The following is a 22,317-nucleotide window of genomic DNA, read 5'->3' on the forward strand; positions in this document are numbered from 1 at the left end:
TGTGGGGGGTGGGAGGGACATGGAGTTACATGTAGCCAAAAAGATGTAAGTATGGTTGGTCAGATTTACCTAATGAAAGATCACAGCCTAAGAATAACAGTAGGTATTCAAAATCAGACATTTTGCCCATATTATTTATAACTTTCACAATAATATTGTAAGAAATGCACTATGATTCAATTTTTCAGTTGAGGAAGTTGCAGACCGCATTGTTCAGGAGACTTTTTGTTCTATGTCATGCAACTAGGACATCCTTTCCATACAATTTGGAGCTGAGATATCTGTATTATTCTAAAGGCACTTTGCATTATATTGGGGTGAGTGATGTGAAAAATTGCAGAAAAGAATATGACTGCTCAGCTTGTATTTTGTCAAAATAGTTCAGTTATTATATACTCTAGTCCAGACTCCAGGGACGTTTGGTATAGTCTTTATTGTGTTAAAATAAAATAGTATGGCTTTTGGCCACACGCAGCATGGGACAAGTAACTTTTGGCTTTGTAATGTTTGGGTAGTTTTCTACACATGTATAAGTGTTAATTCATCACATTTGTGGAGAAAGTTCTGATTCCTTCCCATAGGACCTTGGGGTTTATCGATTTCCTTTTTATTTCTAGCTTTGCATATTATTTACCTAATCTATTTTAGAAATAAGATGTCACAGTCAAAACATAAAGTTCAGTAGATTATGATATCAAGTATAAGGAGTTTTTGAATATAAAAAATAATCCCCTACCTGTATCATTTTCAGTATTTTATACACAACATGTGGTAAGCATTTCAGTAATTGTTCTCTATTTTTTTAACTGTTGAAGTTGATTTCTCTCTTTTATTTAGTAAGATATTAGAATCAGCTGGGTGGCCAGATATTTACTTCTAAAGCTAGAGAAATGATATCATAACTTGTCTAGATATTTACTGGTGAGAAAATTCAGCATCAGGGCAGATCATCAGCTTACCCTGGATTCTTTCTAAACTGAGTATGTTAGGTCACAGAGACCATCAGATAAGAGGATCAACAATCTCTTATGAGGTCATCTTCCTTATGTTTCTCTTAGCCCCATATACCTCCAAAATTTCACTACTAAAAATATAACAAGTGGAAAATAGGCTGTCTTTTGCCTGGAAGGAAGCATCCTGAGAACTGTATTTAACACTGCTTTCTGATATCCATCCATCTGTCCACCCATCCATTCATAGTGACCTCCCAAATCTCAGTCATATTATCTGTGAAGTTCAGAATGCAGACATAGAAATGGGCCATCACAGGAGTTACTAAAAGTGGGAGTCCTCATGTGTCTCATCTGCTGATTTGGAGACGACCTTGAGCTTGGCGCCACATCAATCTCCAGCTGCTCCCACAGAAATGGCAGTGAAACCAGAGATACCTAGTCTGAGAGGATCTTTTCATCAAAGAGAATATTCTACAGGGCGCCTGGGTGGCACAGTGGTTTAAGCCTCTGCCTTCAGCTCAGGTCATGATCTCAGGGTCCTGGGATCGAGCCCCACATCAGGCACTCTGCTTGGCAGGGAGCCTGCTTCCCCCTCTCTCTCTGCCTGCCTCTCTGCCTACTTGTGATCTCTCTCTGTCTATCAAATAAATAAATAAAAATCTTTTTTAAAAAAAGAGAATATTCTACATACTGTGATATGAGTGCTGTCATTTAGGCTGTGCTCTGACAAATAGTGTTGAATATTTTGAGAAGAAACCAGCGCTGATGCTGGATCTGCTGGAATACAAAAACAAAGACAAAAACAAAACCAAGAAGACCACCTGAAGGTTAAAAGGTTAAAACATAAATTTTACAGTATTTTAAGATACTTCCATGGAAATGCTTGAGGAACTACAGGGTAAAGATCAGTAGATAAAGATCAGTAGATCTCAGGGCCTGGTAGTACCCATTACTGTTTGGATGAACCTGATTGGCATATTTGTGGTCTGAAACATTGACCACAACTACATGAGGTGTAGCCATGGAAAAAAAAATATGCCAAGAGATTTGTCATGGTCTAATGGGGACTTGAAGGAAAGAGAAGGGTGATTTCCAGGTGATCCTGTGACCTTGAGACCATGTAGCTATCTTGAAGAATGCTAATAGTGCCTGTTTCCAGAATCATACAGCCCACTGGACAAAGGATGCTTGCAAAAACTGTGGTGAAAGGTTGGCACAAGGATAAATTCTTCACAGGTTCTCTTCCTATTCTACCTAGCTTACCTAAGGTGACTAATAAATTGGCTGTAGAATGGTGGACAGTATGGCTGGCTTGGAGAGGGACCCTTTCACTCTGTAATTTGAGAGAAATGGTTTACCTTCTCCTTTCTCTGTCTGTGACTACAAACTGTCCTCCTATTAATAAACTCACTATTTGACATTCTTTCTCCCTTTCCTCCAGGCTCAGTCTTTTCTAGGCTCTTCATGGGAAGAAACCAACTCTGCATCTTTGCCTCCCACAGGTATTACAGTAACTTCCTAATTTCCTCTCCTTCCTCTCCCATACTGTCTTCTGTGCAGATATGAATTTCTGACCTTGGTGAGGCAAGGCTCCGGTGAAGTTTTTTTCACTGGAGAGTGGGTCTTTGTTATGGAGAATCTTCGGGGAGTATTTCAAATCCCCAGAGCCATGAGGGGATCTTTCTTGGTTCTTTCTTGTGAGAATCTGGGGGATCTTGGAGGGTAAAGTCAAGAAAGTCTAAGAGTCTCCATAAGTCACCAGAGTTATTCACAGCCATACTAGTCTACATTCTGTTTCTGTCAATTTGTCAAAATTACCATTCAGGTGTTCTTACCAGCTTATGGCTTTAGAGCTTCTGCTCCAGGCAAGTAGACCTTGACTGTGATCTCTGTATTCTCCTGTGTCTCCACATTTCAGGGTGGCCCTTTGCCTTGTAACCTCAGTTCTCTGACAAGTCCAGGAAAATTATTGATTTTCAGTTTTCTTCACTTCTTTCTTATGTTAAGGATAGGAGTGATAACTTGTTTACATGCTAATCCTGGGACCAGAAGTCTATCCATACCTTATTTTGAACACAGGAGCCCAGGAAATCCCATAATGTATAAGATAGTCAAGTTGTTCCTCTGCTTCCAGCCTATGTTGGAGTAAAAGCCAAAGCGCTTTCATTGGCCCACAAGGCTTCCATGATCTGCATACTTTCTTGTGTACCCATTGGCCACTTCTCTTTTTTTCTTCTTTCTATCTCTCCTTCAACCTCCTTGGTCTCCTAGCTGTCCCTTAAACATACCAGCAAACTCCCAGCCTGGGGCCTTTGCACTGGCCTGGAGTGATTCTTTCTCCTACGTGTCCACTGTCCCTGAACAAGAGTCACAGATACCTTGTGATGACTTCCCTGACCATCCTATTGAATATAACAACCCCACAGTCCTCTCTCACATCCTCATTTCCCCATCCATTTCCAGCCTTATTTCCATAGTGCTTTGCACCACATGACATGCTTCATGCAGTATTTTTCTAATTTTTTATGTTTATTGTCTCTCTCTCTCCTACCAGATAGTAATGTCCATGAAAGCAGGGATTTTTGCTTTTTGTGCTTGTTTTATTCCTTGCTTTATAGACCAGTGATATTTGTGTTCTAGTATTGGTGTTTATAGGAATCATTTGTAGAGAAACAGAGATTCATGGCACAGACATGATAATCACTTACATTATTAGAATCAAATAAGTGGAAATGACTTAGTTGTTTATCAGATGGTGCTGTTGAGTATTGTCACTGAGAATGTTCAAAGGGACAGCAGAGACAGTGCCTGTCCACTGTGGGTACATCAGGTTGAACAAAAGTGCAGTCCTGGATCCTTCAGGGACCCACTCTGTCTCTCTCTCTCTGCCACACACACACACACACACACACACACACACACACACACTACACTTAGAGGGAATGGCGGGGAAAAGGACACCGTGTGTTATGGGCGATTATTTCTTGGTAGAAGGAATCTGCTTCTTGTTTTTTTCATATATAAGTCATTATTTACTACATAAACATAGTCTGGATAAAACCTAAATAAATATTTACTTTATTACCTAACTTGCTAGCAAAAAATGAGAATATTTAAGATATGATTTTAATATTTTATAATATGCCTATTAGAATAGTTGAAATGTAGACTACCCAGGAAAATGAAAAATTAAAGGTGTCTCATAGAGCCAGACATTTCTCTTGTTGTTTCTACTTTTCAAGGCATCCTTATGAAAGGAAACCCTATTACAGATAATGAAAATAGTTCATTTGGGGGCTTCCCATGATCTTTGTACTTTCAGGAACATACCTTTGTAATAAAGAGTTATTTGTATAAAACAATTAAAAATGTGAATCACTCTTAAGTTCTGCAGACAGACACAGAAGACCATATTGTAGGATTCCAGGCACATGAAAATCCAAGAGGAAGTAAAGTACCAGAGACAGAAAAGCAGTGGTTGCAGGGACTGGGATGAGGGAATGAAGAATGAGTATTAGTAGCACAGATGTCTCTGAGATGGAAATTTTGTAGAAGTAAATGGTTGTGCCAAACTCTGAGTGTATCTAATGAGACCTTGATATACCATTGAAAAGGAACTAAGTAAAATTTTATGTAAGCTGAAATTCTAATTTATTTAAAGAACAAAATCTATTAAGTCATTATACAGGTGTACACAAAACACAAATATTACAAAGAGGACAATGACAGGGGAGGGGAAGACATTGTTTGGGGCTGCAACCTGCACCAGCTGCTGCTCAGGGGCTAAGACTGTTTGTTCCACTGAGGCAGCTGGTGGTTCATGCCATACAGGTATCCCAAGAGCATGGGCAGGACCCTGCTGGACCTTCAGGTCAGGCAAAGGGACTGAAGGCTTTTGCATCTCAGGAGAGTGAATTAGAGCCCTGACTACCAGGGCAGATGGTGTCACTGGTCATCCTGACAGGTGAGCCATAGCAGTAGGGATGGGGTGAGCCAGTTCAGGCTCCAAAGATGCAGCAGGTGCCAGAATGGGTGCTGGGACGAGTTCCTGAGGTGGATCAAAATCTTGCTCTGGGGCTGGTTGTGTAGCTCCAAGAAGAGAAAGTATCATTAGCACGACTGACTTCCCTTTTGCCTCATACATAAAAGAAACTTCCCACCACTTAGTGTGGTCTGCGTTCAAGACCCAATCTCTGGAAGGTTTCCCCAACTGAAGCCTATGAAGACAGAGATCCGAGACTACTCACTCCTCTTGGCCCAACTACAATCTATGGAGGCTTACTCAGTGTGGCCCACCCTGTCTCTTCCTCAGGCCCACATAAGTCAGCCCCAGTCCTCCTCACCCCAGCCTCTGGCTCCGTGGGCTTGAGGTGTTGCAGCTATGAGAGCAGAAGCTGGGAACAGCGCTCCAGGTCTGAGCCGGGCATATTGAGACCCAGGTATGCCTATACGCAATTCAGGCTGGGAAATTCTGGGGGATGGAAAAAATCCTTGGGATATTGTTCCAGCAATGTGCTCAAGATGGAATAGATGGTCCTAGGGACAGACAGGTAGGCAGAGAAGTCAGAGGACAGGGCACCTTCTCAAACCAATATCCTAGGGAACCCTGTGTGAACCTGGGTCCTGGGCTTCCAGCCTCTGTCAGAGACCAGTCCTACTCCTTGTTCACCTGCGATCTAGCAGTCCTGCCTGAGACAGACCTTTTACAGATGGAAAGGTAGCTGAAATTCACTATGAATGTGTGTCCTTGATCAATTGTGTGAGCATTTCTGTCCTCCTCAGGGGAGCTGGACACACTCCTCAGCCTGTATCCTTGCCCACTTGTCACTTGAATTCAATGGCATGTGCCCAGGGAGGTGTGATGTCTGGCCTTTTCATTACTCTCACTGCACATGCCACTACTCTGGGGAGATACAAAGAAGATGGGAACCAACGGACTCTGTCTCTAGCCAGGCCTACCCAGGACCCTCCCAATAGCTCAAAAGTGACCTCCTGCGCCCATGTGCTTCCTTATTCACTAGGTGCCATGAGTAGGTCTCCTTCCATTGACACTAATCTCCCACATGTGTGGGACGTCCGATCCCTGAGCTCTCACTGGGTCTCCTGAGCACTCTCTGAGCATCCAGTGTCCAGATTCCAACAGACTTCTGTGTGATTCTTTCAAAATATTCGGTTCTGGGTCCCAGAATTAAGGTAGAGATAGGGCTGGGAGGGGGCAGGCATGGAGAATGACCCTCTCAGGGGTTGAAGCTGTCCTCCATCCCCCTATGCTCTCCCACAGTGCTCACACACCATCCACATCTCCCCAGGACATCTTCCCATTTTCCAGAAGAAGCTCTCAGACCTTTACTCTAAAGCAGGAATAACAGATATGTGGATGAAAGTTCAGCAGCCCCTCTAATTTATAATACCTCGCTACCCTGGTGGAGAGGGAAGGCCCTCCTTTCTCAGGGCCATGGATGTGCTCTGGCACAGATAAGAGGCACCTCAGACATCCTGTTTTCACCCTGCCCACAATGACATTGGTGTGAGCAAGAAGGGATCACTAGGGTATCCACTGTGCTCAACCTCCTCCAGCCCATGGGTGGGAACACCCACATATTCCTCTTTCCCTATAACTCAAGAGGAAGGGATGGGGCTGCCCTTGGATAGTTCAGAGGGGTGGGCATCACCTAGTCTGCTCAGTATTAAGTACTATGGCAACTGTTGCCAAATGTTCTGAGGCATTGAGGGAGAGGTTTGAGCCAGTATCTGCAGCATGTGAAAAAGCCATTTCCCTGGGGTTTCCGGAAGCCAGAACCCCAGGAAGTAGGAAAGCAGCAAGAGGACATCTTTCCATATCAGATGTCTCTAGCCAAGTAACCCTGATACGGACTACACTAGAATCTGGATGCCTGGTTGCAGGGGTTCCAAGTTCTGTTAGGGTCTGTGGCCAAGGAAGTGACATCATTGCCTGGGATCCCCTACCACAGTCCACTCCTTGTTTGACACCTACACAAACAGTGCTCTGGTCTGTCATCTCCTTATTGCCTTTCTGCATGAAAGGTCACATCTGTACACAGTGATGCCAACACACTTCTCTCCACAGGGCCCCAGGGAAGATCTGGGTGCAGCCAGGGCCTCAGCTTGGAAACACACCTGGTTTCAGACAGAACTCTATTCTTACCTGTTTTTTACCCTGGATAAACCATTGTACCTGACAAAGATGGTCTTCTCAGTAAAATACGGATGATTCTAGCATGTCCTTCTACCAGATATCCATAGGTGTAGGTTGGATAATATCTATGATGTTAGATGACCAGTGTCACATGTAGAAAATACCTCCAACCAAATTTCCTTCGTCTTATCAACTTCTTTGAATCTGCTACTAGTCAGATACCACCACACAGTCCCTACTGGTTTGTGTGGTTTTGTATGTACATGCACACTCTCTCCTATGTGAACACATGTGTTCATCAGTGCTCACATTCTGGAGTCCCAGAAGAACAGGGTAATAGTTTTGTTATTAGCTTCCCAAGATCTTAGGCTTCTAATTTTCAATGCAAACCCTAAAGAAGTGATTGGATCCTTGTCCCTTGAGGGTCAGAATCCACCCTTACCCATAGAGATGGCCTTTCCTGTGAAGTAAGCCATTACCCTCTTTCCAAAGGGTGTGATGTCCATTCAGTGGTTTGCCATGACATGGGGGCCTCCTAAGACAAGAACATAGGGCGATGTCTCCTATCTAGGATATCAAAAATCACCCTCGTTGGGGCACCTGGGTGGCTCAGTGGGTTAAGCCGCTGCCTTCGGCTCGGGTCATGATCTTAGGGGCCTGGGATTGAGTCCCACATCGGCCTCTCTGCTCAGCAGGGAGCCTGCTTCTCTCTCTCTCTCTCTCTCTCTCTCTCTGCCTGCCTCTCTGTCTACTTGTGATCTCTGTCTGTCAAATAAATAAAATCTTTAAAAAAACACCCTCATCCTGTTACCATTTCCATGCCTATAGCCACTTCCTTCTAGACAACCTTTTCCTGAGCCACCAGTGAATGGCTAGGTGTATCTAGGTCCTCACCTTTGAGGACACTCAAAGAGCTGGGTTCACGCCCAGTAAGCCTTCCTTCCAATCTGATCCCGGGCAAGGCATGGACCCAGCAGGGATCATCACCTTCTTCCCTCAGGGGTACCATTGGTTCCCCAAATCCTCCATAAACATCCTTGTGTGACCCCCTCTGCTGAGCATGATCTGGATTTAGTGATTCACTTTTATTCCACAGAACATGGTAACATGACCCAAAGGCCCTGCTGAAATTTAGTCATAAAAGCTCATTGCTCAGCTCCAAGTTCACTCTGACCCATGTTCTCTATCAGATCCTCATACCTGAGGACAAGCCCTTAGGTTGAACCATGACACAGACATATGCACGTGGCCTAGCACTGTTGATCACAAAAGACAGTGGAAATTTCAGATGGGTCATATCTAGCCAATGCCCCTAAGTGAGCTCAGGTTCTCAGTGAGGCAGGTCCTCCCTTGGTGTTGAACAACAGCCCCAACCTAAAGAGAGACTCTGGAAGGAGCCCCCAGGTGAGCACTGTTGGATTCTTGATCCCTTGAGACTGGGAGACAATGTTTGTGGGTTCAACCACTGAGTATGGAGAAATGTGGTCACACAGCACTGGGAGAAGGGCACTGATACTGTTAAAATGCCCGAGGCCCTGGTCCTCCCTCTCTGCTCTCTGCTCTCTGGCCACCCTGGCCTCCTCTCTAACCTCCACTCTGGGAATATCAAAGTCTGCCTCTGATCCTCTGCTCCATGGTGACCTCTGACAGGCTGAATACACTCAGGTTTGTGCAGGGCTGTCTCCTTCTTTTCCTGCCACAGGAATTCTACATGTCTTCTCAGTCTATCCATGTCATACCCCCACCTGGTGGAGCTCAGGACTTCATTGTAGTCCCTTGCTCTTTTCCTATGGAGCAATTGCTCTTTTCATTCACAATTTTGTTTCTTGTTTGTCAATCTTCTCTTATAGACCCTGAGCTCTAGAGGGAGAACCTGGTTGGCTGATAAGCATTGGTACCATCTAAGTGTACAGTGCCCAGTGGCAAAATGAACACAAAACAAGATCCATCCCAACACTGACCAGCTCCATTGTTTGAGCCTCATTGATTTTTCTCATGTGTAAGTCCTTTTGTTTTCTTTTGTTTTGTTTTTTAGGCTCAAACTCATAACCCTGAGATCAAGTATCCTACTGTCTGAGAAATACAGGTGCCTCTTTGGTCATTTTTAAAAGATTTAGGTTGGTAGCTATTGAAGTTTGGTGATTTCAACATGTTGTAGGCATATTACATTATGTTAAATTACCAAGTAACTCTCCAAATTTTGGTAGCATGTCACCACAGATGTCCTCCCATGACAGTGTTGAGTGGCTCTTAAAATTGGGAGACTGAAATCCTTTATGTGATCTTTTCGGAAGGCAGATTCCCTCCACCATCACTCTTCTCACTCCCTGGGTTGTCATGCACCTCTGATGCCATCAGCACAAGAGGAAATATGACAAATAAATACACAAAGGAGGGTGTTTCCAGCCAGGTCTTGAAGGCCTAAATGTACACTTTTATGCTCAATATTTTATTTATTTTTAGGTATTTATTTCTTTATTAGAGGGAAAAGAGCACAGGAAAGAGGGGAGTGGCAGAGGGAGGAGAACCAGAGAGATGCTGAGGTGAGGAGGACAGGGTTTGGCTGATATAGACCTGTGGAGGGAACAGTTTAGGCCACACAGAGCAAGTCTCCATCAACTGGTAAGCCATGAGTAATCAGTACTCTCTCAGATCCCTGTGCCCATGACCGGCCATCAGGGGAGACCTTCCAGGGATTGCTTCATGAACTCAGAGAACATTGAATGATGGGAAAATTTTCCTTATATAGGAGGGGCATGAAAAGTCAATCATGGTGATGATTCTTTTCTTGGACCAAGCCACAAGAAAGGGCTTTTTGTGGCACGAGCCACAAAAGAAGATCCCGAACCACTTCAAGAGCTCCTCTAGCTCTCACTGTGATGCCTGTGGCAGCTTCATACCTCAAGTGGTGTGGGTGGGAATAAGTTGTGCGGGTGATATGGCTGTTGATACAGCAGAGGGGAGGTGCCTACTGCAAAGTTTTTATCAACAACGAAGTGCATGATTGAAACACTCAGGAGTCTACTACTGTGGGGAACATTCCTGGCTTAAAAATGTTCAAGTGGTGAAGCAGGTTGGAATCCCAGGTGTGACAGTATGATCTCAGGATCCTGAGGGGTCAGGAGAAGAACAGGTGTGGCCCGAATGCTTCAGAGTTTCCAGACATCAGTTAGGGAAAAATGGCTGAAAATCACGAAGCTAGCTCCCGGCTTTCTGTTCTGTATAGCCCTATACCCTGAATCACAGCATGGTTAGGCATTCCCTTTTCTGTGAGGGGTCAGCACAAAACAGAAGCATGGCAAGACCTACAACACCCTGCAAGTATCGTGTGGGTCTGTGTCACAGGAATGCATAGAAATTGGAGTTGGTGATGCTTGGGTGCCTCAGTTGTTTAAGCAACTGCCTTCAGCTCAGGTCATGATCCCAGAGTCCTGGGAGCGAGTGCCATATCGGGCTCCCAGCTACATGGGGAGTATGCTTCTCCCTCTGACCTTTTCATAAATAAGTAAATAAATAAATAAATAATAAAATAAATAAATAAAATAAAATACATAAAATAAAAAATGTGAATAAATAGATAGATAGATAGATAGATAGATAAATTAGTTAATAAAATCTTTAAAAACAAAAAAAATTGGAGTTGGAACTCATTTGCGTGTCTGAGATAAAAATGCATTTTCACTGTCAGCATGAACACAGAGTTCTGGCAGAGACTCAGGAGTTAAGACTGGTGGATTGTTTTTTTTCTGTGAGGGTTCACTGAAGAGCTGGGGTGCAAATTTTCAGCTCCTGGATAGAGAGCCGGGTGCAGCAATATTCATCTCACCCATTGACGCTGCAAGCCTTCAGGGAGTAAAACACCACCACATACTGGAATCCAGAGCTGCTTACACAGAGGGCTGTCTCTGCTGCTTAGGAGAGCTGCTTTTGCACTAGCTGACTTACACCTGAGGATCAAGGCAAGAGATCCCTCCCCTTGAACACAATCACTTGAACAACTTCCTCCTCTCAAGTTTACTGATAATAGAGGGTTGCAAAGCTTCAGAGCTTAGGGAAAACACTAAGTAACATTCTTTTATTTTTATTTTGTAGGCTTTTTAAATTTTTTCAGATTTTTCATCTCTTTTAAAATAATTTTTATTAGAAAGAGAGAGTTGGGGGGGGGGGCTTTGCCACTACTAAAGTGTGGCATGAGGCAAAACTAGAAAGAAAGAACTTTATTATTAGTCTCTTCGTGGTATAACCAAATGTTTTGTATTTATTCTACATGCTTGAAAAATTATCTTTCTATTTTTTAAACTATGCATGAATTATTTCATTTTTATCTTTAATATTGAAAGAAAAGACGTTATATTGAAGGACCCCAGGTCAGAACTATAGTATAGCCTATAAGTTTTAACATTCTTTTTATGACCAGCTTATGCTAACTAAGAAACTGTGGCCAGCTGACCATAGATAAGGGAGTCAGCAAGCAGCATAACAGGATAACGAATAACAAAAATCTGTGTTTAACCCAGCTGTGTCTGGCTTCTGTATAATCATGCTTCTAATAATTTGCTAAGAAATGAAAAATTGCTTAAACCCTCAACTCTAAGGAGCAAGAGGCTGGCTGAGGACAAAGCAAAAGCTGGCGCCTTGCACCCCCCCCCCCTTCACCCGCTCCCCTCCATATGTGTAGCATTATAAATAGTTAACTTGCAGAGATCATAGTCCTGCAAGGCAGGAGTCTCTCTTGGTTTATAAATGTCCTTGAGATTTACAGCAAAGAAGTTACCTTATCAATAGCCCAATTTCCAAAGATACATAACTCAGTTCCTCAAGCCCTAACGTCACCCTCCCCTCCATAAAAAAACCGAAGGAGATGGAGGTAGAAGGAAAAGTAAATAAAGTTAAATTTCTTTTAAGACCTAAATCTCACTAACAAGGACATTTGATAGCAGGAATGTAACATTCCACCAGGAGACTCCCAATTGTCTTTATGTTAGTGCCTCATTAGAGGGAAAGTGGCCTTGGCTTGATAGTAACCAGGCCTTCAATATCCTGATAGTGCTTTCATTCGCATGCGTGGGCTAATCGGCCAGTTCTGCTTCTGTAAGATTGCTTTGTCTGCTTTCGCACGTGGGTCCCCTGATCCACTCCACTGACGCCAAGTATGCCTGTTCAAACTATCAATCAGTCAGCTCAGCCCCTCCCGAAACTTGTTTGTCCATAAAAATCCTGCACTACCCCAGCCGGGTGTGCTCGGTTAGCTGGAGCTGCCTACCACCCGCCGGTACCTGCGTGACAATAAACCTCTTGCTGTTTGCATCCAGTGGCAGTGTTGGATTCTTGGGTAAGGGGATCCGCGGGTCTTTCAATATAATTTACTTTCTCAAATGTCTTAGGACTTCTGGCAGGGATTCTCCTCAACCACACTGTATCACCAAAGGTCTTGGAGGTGATCCTTGACTGTGTTCTCGAACATGAAACGATAATAGTAGACATTCCTGCATCGTGTTTGTTTCTTTTTTGTTGTTGTTCTTACTGCAATGATAAGTACTAATTAATTTAGTTACGTACTTATTAAGTGTCTTTTTCTCTATCACTTATCAACTCCAAAAGGGCAGTCACCTTTTCTGTTTTATTCACCAATATAGAATCAATTGCCTAGCACAATGACACATGAGTTAGGAACTCAATAAATACCTTGGAATGAATAAATATGTAAAAAAAGAAAGAGAAATTCTTTCACAGTTTAGAAGTATAATTGAAAATCTGTAAATACGAAATAAAGATTGATTCAACAGAGTAAATGGTTGCAAATTTGTTGTCACAGAATGGGCCATTAGTGTCTAGATTTTTTTTTCTTTTTACTATTCTTTCATTACTATTTTCACTAAGATTTGTTAGTCTTCAAAGTGAAAAATAGACATATTGTCTGAGAAAAGAATAAATAATTATTTTAGATGTAGGGTAAATACCAGAACCAGCACTAAGTTGAGGCAATTGATGCATCCAGAGCACAGGCTGTCAGGAGACATGTACACCTAGGTTTGCACAAGCCTCATCCATGAATCTTCATGACCCTGCAAGTGATTGGCTCCTTAAATTTTGTATCCTAGGGGCCTCACTTGCCTCATTCTGGTATCTATGTTAATTTATCTATTATTTATTCTTTCTATAAACTTATCTTTGAAAAAGAAATGAGTGCATTTCCAGGCTATCTCAGCTTGCCAACAATAGGTTCATGAATGTCCTTCTTTTCATACACAAGATTTATTTCCTTCTCTTGACTGCCTGCCAAACCCACATAACAAAACTTCCAGATTGGTGACAACAATCTATTTCCTTTCCTCCAATTCCATACTGCTAATTGTGACCAAGCTTACTGGCTGCACTAAACATTTTTGTTATTCAGCCTTAGGTGGTGTGTAATGAGACTTGTTACTCTTTTCTTCATCACTTTGTGCAGGCCAGAGATTATAAATGAAGTGTTGGGTCTCAGTGCATAGATACTTTTTTTTGCCTTCAGCATACTTAATGTTAACTACTTCCCAACATTAAAAATTATCAATTTTGTAGGAAAATCCAGATGTACAAAAATCTCAAAAATAAAAAAAGCATTTTAGCAGATTTTCCTTATTTATTTTGGAGAAAGAGGGAGAGGATGTGCATGTGCATGAGTTGGAGGAGCTGCAGAGGCAGAGGGAGAGGAAGAGAAATCTAAACAGACCCCATGCTGAGCAGGCAGCCCTGATGAAGTTCTAGAACCTAGGTGAGGTTCAGTGGGCTGAAGTCTGGAGTCCATGACCAAGAAAGAATTCTTGAGACATCTTTGGTGCAAAATGGTAGTTTATTAAAGCATGAGGACAGAACCCGTGGGCAGGAAGAGCTGCTGCCCTGGGTTGTGAGCGATGGCAGGTTACCTACCCTGTGGTTGGGGGAAGGTGAAGGGAAGGGAGGTTTCAACAGAGTTTTCATATCCTAAAGAGGGCCTACAGGGTGCCGGAATACCAGAGGCCTTGCCCTTGTGGCTTGATCAATGTTGTCTTTAGGCCAGCCATTAACATCAAGATAGTTGGGAGAGGCTTGGTGGGATGTTACAATCCTACTATCAATCCAATCGTCTTCGTGGGTGAGATTTAGGTTTAGAAGAGATTTAACTATATTTACTATATTCCCTTCTACCTCAGCCTCATTCAGTTTTGTTTATGGTGGGGAGGGAGATAATTAGTGCTTGAGGAACTGAGTTATTTGCCTCTGGCTATTGATTTGTAAACCAAGGGAGACTCTTGTCTTGCAGGATTGTGATCTCTGCAAGTTAACTATTTGTTTATCGTTTATGGCTGTCAGGGGTGCCTGAGGAATGTCACACACATTACCGAAGGGGAGCGGATAGAGAGGGGGTCCAAGGTGCTAGCTTTTGCTTTGTCTTCAGCCAGACTCCTGCTCCCTCATCAGCTCCACATAAGTCTTGATCTCACAACCCTGAGATCAGGACCTGAGCCAAAGCCAGGAGTTGGATGCTTAATCAACTGAACCAACCAGGTGCCTCATAAATCACATTTTTAAAAAAATAAAATCTGACAAGGGTCTTTTAATACATGGCTCCAGTCAGCTGGAGCTTTCTTAACATTCAGCTGAAATAAATACCTTTCTTAGTGACGAGGGAGCAGGAGGCTGGCTGAAGACAAAACAAAATCTGGCACCTTGCACCCCCTCTCCACCCGCTCCCCTCCGTAATATGTGTAGCATTCCTCAGGCACCCCTGACTGCCATAAAATGATAAATAGTTAACTTGCAGAGATCACAATCCTACAGAACAGGAACCTCCCTTGCTCTACAGATGTCCTAGAGATCTACAAACAGGAAGGTTACCTTATCAATAGCACAATTTTCCAGAGGCAAATAACTCTCAGTTCCTGAAGCCCTCATGTCTCCCTCCCCACCATAAACTGAAGGAGGCTGAGGTAGAAGGGAATGTAAATGATAGCAGGATCATAACACTCCACCAAGAATCTCCCTTCCCTTCACAACCTCCCAACGGCAAGGTATATAACCTGCCATCTCTCACAACCCAGGGCAGCAGCTCTTCCTGCCCATGGGTCCTGTCCCCGTGCTTTAATAAACCACCATTTTGCACCAAAGATTGAAAGACCCGCGGATCCCCTTACCCAAGAATTCAACACTGCCACAGGATGCAAACAGCAAGAGGTTCTTTATTGTTACGCAGGCGCCTGCGGGTGGTCAGCGCGCTCCTGCGGGTGGTCAGCAGCTCCTGCTAGCTGAACACACCTGGCTGAGGTGGTGCAGGATTTTTATAGACAGGTACAAACAACTCCCGGATGGGACAGGGCCGATTGGCTGACAATTTGAACATTTGAAAAAAGGCATACTTGGTGTTAGCGGATTGGCTTTGGAAGACCCCCTCCCGCGAAGAGAAAGGCGGGAAGGGGAAACAAAGAGGGGAAGTTTGACCTTATTACTCAGCAGAAAGACATCCTGCCTACCTGACTATGCAGCCCCCTGTCTACGTGACCTACGTGACCATGCAGCCCCCTTGCTTATGTGACCATGCCTCGGCTATTAGGAGAAGGTATCTTGTTCAAACAGGAGACAAGTGTCATGCCCTAAAAGCCAAGCAGTTACAGAAAGGCAAAAGAGCAGTTACATTGAATTCAACCCTGGGGGAAGGGTCTTTTCACTGCAAGGGGAGGAGGGGTACTCTTACACAACAAAAGAGCAGTTAATTAGTTAACGACGGGGGGGTGGTGGTCTTTCAAGATGTCTCAAGAATTCTTTCTTGGTCCTCGGCTCCAGACCTCAGCCCACCGAACCTCACCTAGGTTCTAGAACTTCATCATAGGCGCCCGAACATGGGGCTGTGAGTCTTTACATTTGGATTCTGAGCTTCGGTGCAAAATTGGTGAGTACCTTCTCTCCTTTTCCTTGACTCTCATTTCAGGGCTTTTCAAGGAGTATGGGCTTATTGGAACACTTGCATGTCAATTACTCAGGCTGTAATCCTATAGCCTGTGGCTGCTTTACAGGGAGGAGAGCGTCTGCCTTTTGGCTGTAAGTAGTACCCTGGCCGGAATGGCAATAAGACCCAGAAACTTGATGGCCTCTCTGTATTCCTGTTCTTATGGAAAGTTGTCTCTCTTGGGCACAGGACAGCCACCTAAGTCACCAGGATGGCTGCCAAATCTTAAGACTCCCGTGTGAGGTTTCCTCCTGATTGATCTAATGTGATCCCCTCACATCCCTGGTCTAGCCACTTCTCTTCACGCGAGGGGGTCTTCCAAAGCCAATCCGCTAACACCAAGTATGGGACATCCACTGGGAGCCGGCCGAAACCAGTACCCGATTGAATTAAAATGCAACCGGGGACTGTTTCCTAGGGAAGTTGGCTGCAAGGACCACATGTGTTGAAATGTCGCTTAGACCATGATGGAGTTCAGTCTTTACTGTTTCTTGTCAGTGTCTTCTACAGACTACTTAAAGCTATGAAATTGGGTAATTTCCCCTTGCCAAACTTTTCTAGTATTTCCATGGGTTAAAATGGCAAAACAGTATGCAGTCTTCAGGACAGACAATGGCATGGCATGGCACAGTATTTTGGTCCATTCACCAGGCACCCATCAGCAGCTTAGGATGCGATGGGGAAGAGGAGTGATGCCAGCACCCTTCCAGGGCCTTTTATGGCAGGAATGTCTTCCCGGGTAAGGCAGGATGGTGATCAATAGGGATTTTTGTTGAGGGACGCCTCTGGACACTTTTGAGACATGGGAACCTCTGACATATCCTGCGTGGGATGCCACCCAGGAGTCTGGGGGTATTTGGTAATGGACCTTCTTTACTTTTCTGGAAGCATGGCCTCAGTAGGCTTCCTCAGTTCCCAAGTACTCTACCTTGGGGTGCCTTTTAACCCACTGGAAATAATTTGGGTTGCAAAACTTAGGAAAGGACTGAGTTCCTGTAACACTGCATGGCCTCAGTGGGATCTATCAGTTAGATCTTCTCTGCAGGAAACAGGGCAAATGGACCTTGGATACTCCTTCATTGCTCATACCTAGGCCTTCATTGCTCTACACCAGGACACCAAACTAAGGGGCTTTTGCAGAACATGTTTGCCTGAACAAGTCAGCTAGTAAACTTCCTCCTAACATATTGGATGATAATTATGTACATAAGCCTTCTAGTAAACCCAGGTTCCTGGGCCATCCCTAGCAAAGTGTACTCTGACTTTATTTCTCTCTGCTTCTCCTAATATATGTGGGGGCTTCTCCCTCACTCATTTCCCGTGTCAATGGCTAGAACTGGAGACAACTGGGGTTAGTCTAACTCAAGACAGAGACCGTAAGGAATATTCCCAAGTAGCTGCCGAAACTTTGTTTCGGGGAAGTTTCCCTGTCTTCTCTGGCTTGACTTGGACTGCTTAACCCCTCCTCCCTTGCTGGTGGGAAAGTATGGCGTCTGCTCCTCTGTTGGGGCTTATGAGCTCTAAAACTGGGAATCCTTTCTCTGCCTCCTGGCAGCACTTTGTTTCTTCTGTTGCCACCTTCTCCTGTTTCTGTACCAATGTGCATTCAGCCTGCATGACCAGCCTCTATCTAGATCATGCACCATGGCTCCTCCTCTCCTCACTGTCAAGGAGCAAGAAGAGCACCCTCTGGACCTAACACTCCCCACTCCAGATCTTCCTACCCGTGTCTCTGGTAAACATTCAAAGTGGAGTGGGCCCAGGTGGAATGTAAATAAGTATTGGAATTATACTTGAGTTTGGAACTTACACTTAAGTTTGTTGGTTTAATTAAGATAGACCTGTCTTTTAAGTTATCAGCAGTAAATGTGAAACTTTGAAGTTTACTAAAGGTTAAATAAGCTTGTGTTATTTGTTAAAATCTGTTAGCAAAGAAATGAATAAACTAATGGTTAATAGTCTATCTCAAAGTTTTAATGGGTAATTGCTGAAGTAGCTTTCAAAGTCTTTGGTAACCTGAAACTTTAAAGTTTTGGTTGGATGACAAATGGGATTAAATTGTGGACATCTAGGTCTTAACAGGATAAAATGCTAAGTCGTTAATTACTGGATGTAGGTTTGTGCTTTTGACTTCTTACTGAAAAGAAACTAAGAATATTTAAATCTTTTGGTAAACATGTTTTGCACTTAACTGATTCATAAATTTTCCATCTAAAGAATTCTGTTGTAACAGTTCACAATTGATTAATACTTAGTCTTCACTAGAGATTAAGGTGTTTCTAAGAATACAAAATGCTTTGTGTAACTAAGACTGATGGAAATAAGGGAAACAACTCTGTATGGAGGAAAGTAGGAGATATGTAAGAAAGACTCAAGGAATGGAGGTACATTTTGTTGAGGATAAGAGAAGGTAATTTTGTCTTAAATGAGAAGGTTGTTTGTAAGGAAATGACTTGGGACAAAACCTGAATGCAAAAGAAAGTTGTAGAAGGTGTGAAGGGAAATCTTTTTTTTTTTTTTTTTTTGAGATTTTATTTATTTGGCAGACAGAAATCACAAGTAGGCAGAGAGGAGGCAGAGTAAGGAGGAAGCAGGTTCCCTGCTGAGCAGAGAGCCTGATGTGGGGCTCGATCCCAGGACCCTGGGATCATGACCTGAGCTAAAGGCAGAGGCTTTAACCCACTGAGCAACCCAGGTGTCCCAAGGGAAATCTTTAGAAAAGAAACTTTAGCTATGGTCAGAACTGACTAAGATTGAAATGAATGGGCTTTAAAGGTACATTGGTATAAGACTGAAATTGTCTCTGTCCAAAAGGACAAAGTTTTCTTAGATAATTGATCTGCTGTTACGAAAATGTAAATGGTTTTCTCTTTGCCTGCCCAGAAAATCCAGTTTCTATGTTTTGTTTTATCACGTGTTTAACATCCCTAATTATATTTAGGCATGTGCTTTAAAACCTTATAAGATTTTAGCAAATATTGACAAGATTTAAGTTTTAATTCTCTTTAACTGAGGCTTTTCCTTGGTATGCTAAGTGACTCATGAAGTACTACTGTACCAATGATAAACCTTGGGTTACATTTGGGAAAATGCTATAACTATTCTAGAGATTATGCATTTCCTAACGTTTTAATGTTTTGAGAGATCATCTCTTGATATTGTAATTATGGAAATGATATGTGTCACAGACATAAGCTGATTTACTTGCCAGCTAAATTGTAAACTCTCCTGGTCAGCTCTAACCATATACATTCTGAGTTTTTGTCATTTATAATTGTTTTAATTCTCTTGTAAAATGAGTTTTATCTCCAAGGAGATTCATATAAAGGACTTTCAGGACAAATACAGATATTTTATACACTTGAAAATCATAAAACTGAAATGGGTAAGAATTTCCAAAACTAACTAAAGCCGCATTCACCAGATTTAGTAACATGGGACTAAATGAACTAAAAGATTATAGTGTTGTGTCTCTTAATGTTTTGTCTTACTTTAAACATTGCTGGTTCTCTCTAATGTTTGCTCTTCCAGACTAGGGATACTTTTTCTTAAGTTATCTGTAACTTATAGAGATGTAAAAGTGCTCAAGGCATTCAAATTTTCTATCTGAACCCTCTGAAACCAAAAGGTCTCAGTAAGTATTCTTTCTTCCATGGCAATCAGTCATTTGCATAAGTTCAATAAGAATCTGTTCTCCTTTAACAGGACACCATTGAGAACTGGTTATTTTACCAAGGCTTTGACATATTTGAGAAAGACATGCATAGACTCAGATATGACCAGACAGCTTTAAGGAACTAAGGTTGACTTTATGAAACCTGGAGCCATAAAGCCCCGTGGGACTGTTGGCCTGATACCTTGCTTACAGAGTTCCCAGCAGCCTCACCAGGTGAGTAAAGAATGTCACTCTTTGGTAGGTACGGAAACTCAGAAGAGGAACTCGCCCAAATCAATTACCTAAACATCATAGTAAGTGAATCAAGGCCATTGTCAAGCTTCCGTCAAGGAGAGTCCTTAACTAGAGGGATTTCCCATTGCTCTCAGGATGATAACCTCTGAGTTACAGGTTCCATTAGTTGGCCACACACATTTGGAGCCTTGTGGACTTTCTTTTTTTTTAAAGATGTTTATTTATCTATTTGACAGACAGAGAGAGATCACAAGGAGGCAGAGAGGCAGGGGGAAGCGGGCTCCCCGCTGAGCAGAGAGCCCGACGTGGGGCTTGATCCCAGGACCCTGAGATCATGACCTGAGCTGAAGGCAGAGGCTTAAACCACTGAGCCACCCAGGCGCCGCGCTTGTGGACTTTCTGACAGCTGAGCAGCATATCTCTGTTTCAAGCATTGTGATCCCTGTTCTTACTGCAAGAGGGACAGTTGTCACTTTTCCTGTGACCCCTGTCTTTAGGAAAGTGTCTGACTCAGAAAGTCGAATCAGTACCCCCCAAAGGGATTTTCAGGAGAACCACCTCAAAGATGATCACCTGAGATACTGTCAAGAAAAAAAAAAAACTGAAATTCTAAGCAACATCCAACATAAGTCTTTTCATGTTGATAAGGAAAGATTTTCCCCTAAATACCAGATAGGCTCCATGAAAGTGAGATCTTTACCTGTTTTGTTCACCGTGTCACCAGTCCCTAGAAGAGCGCCTAAGACATCACTCAAGATTAGGTTGCTTTGAATGAATCAAATGAATGAATAAACTGTGGCCTTTGATAGTGAGGTAGTTTATGGTCCTTAGGGCAAGAGATGGGATTTGTGTTGGGATTTCAAGAATGGGAGGGGCCGAAGAGAAAATTGAGAAGCTAAATGTGAAAGTATGCAATTTACTGACTGGAGTAGGTCTGAATACATTTCAAACATAATTAAACTATGGCTGTGGGTCTCTATGCATTTTCGTAATTTTCCCTTGAAAATGTAAGGCATACAGATGTCATCTCCAGTGAATTCTCCTTGTCCATATACAGAATCACCAAAAAAAAAAAATAATAATAAAATAAAAGCATTCTAACTGTCCTCAGCCCATCCACTCCAGGATTGTAACTCTTTCTTCCCCATGTTCTTTCTGACATCATGGACTTTCAGGTTGACCTCTCCCATCTTGGGTCCCACTCTCATTAGCTGTAGAAGTCATGTGATGTTTGCGATGTGAAGGTGGCAATATTCTCTGACCTTTGGTTACAATATGTCTTTGAAAGCCAGTGTTTATTCTGCTTTTACAGCATTTCTCCATTTGAACTGGCCACCATTTAAGTGGTCATTAGCCACATGTGGCTACTAGCCATGGGACTTGGACAGCAGAGGTGTGGAAAGTCCGCACATTCTTCCACTCAAAGGATATTGTGAGTTATGCTACATCTTTTTTTTTTAAGTGTCTTTTTTAGGTATTTAAATTCAGTTAGTCATTAGATCATCATCATTGGTTTCAGAGAATTTAGTAACTCATCAGTTGTGGATAACGCCTGGTGCTCATCACATCACGTGTCCTCCTTAATGCCTATCACCCAGTTACTCCATGTCTCCCACTCTCCTACCCCCCCAGCAACCCTCAGTTTGTTTCCTATAGTTAAAGGGCCTCATGGTTTGTCTCCCTTTCTGATGACTCCCATTCAGTTTTCCCTCCCTTCCCTCTGATCCTCTGTACTACATCTTAATCTCAACAGTAAAGTCAAGCAGTGGTAGTAATTCAGTCATGGAGTCATGCATATTCTAAATCTGATGAGGTGGATTCCTATACTGCCTTTGTCTCTGCTAGAGCGCTTACATTTGTTATTATTATTGCTGCTGTGTTCATGTTTCTCGTTCACTGAATGTATGATAAAAGAATTAGTAAAATGTGTGACTGCAGAAAATACAATGGTCATGGATGATGAAGATTTTCTCTTTGACCAGACTTGAGTCAAGTTCCTCCGAGTCCTCTTTCAGTCCAGCCTTGACCTCAGGCTCTGCCCACTTAGCCCAGTTTTAGCAAGAAACCTGCTTAGTCAATTTTAAGCAATCTCCTATCCTACTCTTGATATCTGATTAAATTCCTTATCTCTCACCCCTGGTATCTTACCACTATTTTTTTTAAGATTTATTTATTTTGACAGAGAGAGATCATGAGTAGGGGGAGCAGCAGAGGGAGAGAGAGAACCAGACTCCACACTGAGCAGCAAGTCCAATGCCAGGCTTGATCCTGTGATCAGATCATGACCTAAGCCAAAGCCAGAGAGTTAACCAACTGAGCCACCCAGGTGCTTCAG

At 43.0% G+C, this 22,317-nt stretch overlaps 1 long non-coding RNA gene across 22 annotated transcripts in view; it reads left to right on the top strand.

The window, feature by feature from the left end:
• Positions 1-22,317, top strand: part of LOC131809497 (uncharacterized) — a 78,414-nt gene that overhangs the window by 47,475 nt on the left and 8,622 nt on the right. For 14 of the 22 annotated variants that reach the window (XR_009345189.1, XR_009345196.1, XR_009345194.1 and 11 more), the window contains 4 exons: positions 8,961-9,109; positions 16,055-16,164; positions 19,778-19,961; positions 21,295-21,414. This is a non-coding gene — a long non-coding RNA (uncharacterized LOC131809497). Of the gene's footprint in view, positions 1-5,265; positions 5,393-8,960; positions 9,110-15,909; positions 16,016-16,054; positions 16,165-19,777; positions 19,962-21,294; positions 21,415-22,317 lie in introns of all 22 variants that reach the window. The other 8 variants (XR_009345197.1, XR_009345209.1, XR_009345203.1 and 5 more) reach the window with 5 other exon arrangements.

The sequence above is a fragment of the Mustela lutreola genome, chromosome 10 (assembly GCF_030435805.1).
Source record: "Mustela lutreola isolate mMusLut2 chromosome 10, mMusLut2.pri, whole genome shotgun sequence".
In the NCBI taxonomy this organism is placed as follows: Eukaryota; Metazoa; Chordata; class Mammalia; order Carnivora; family Mustelidae; genus Mustela; species Mustela lutreola.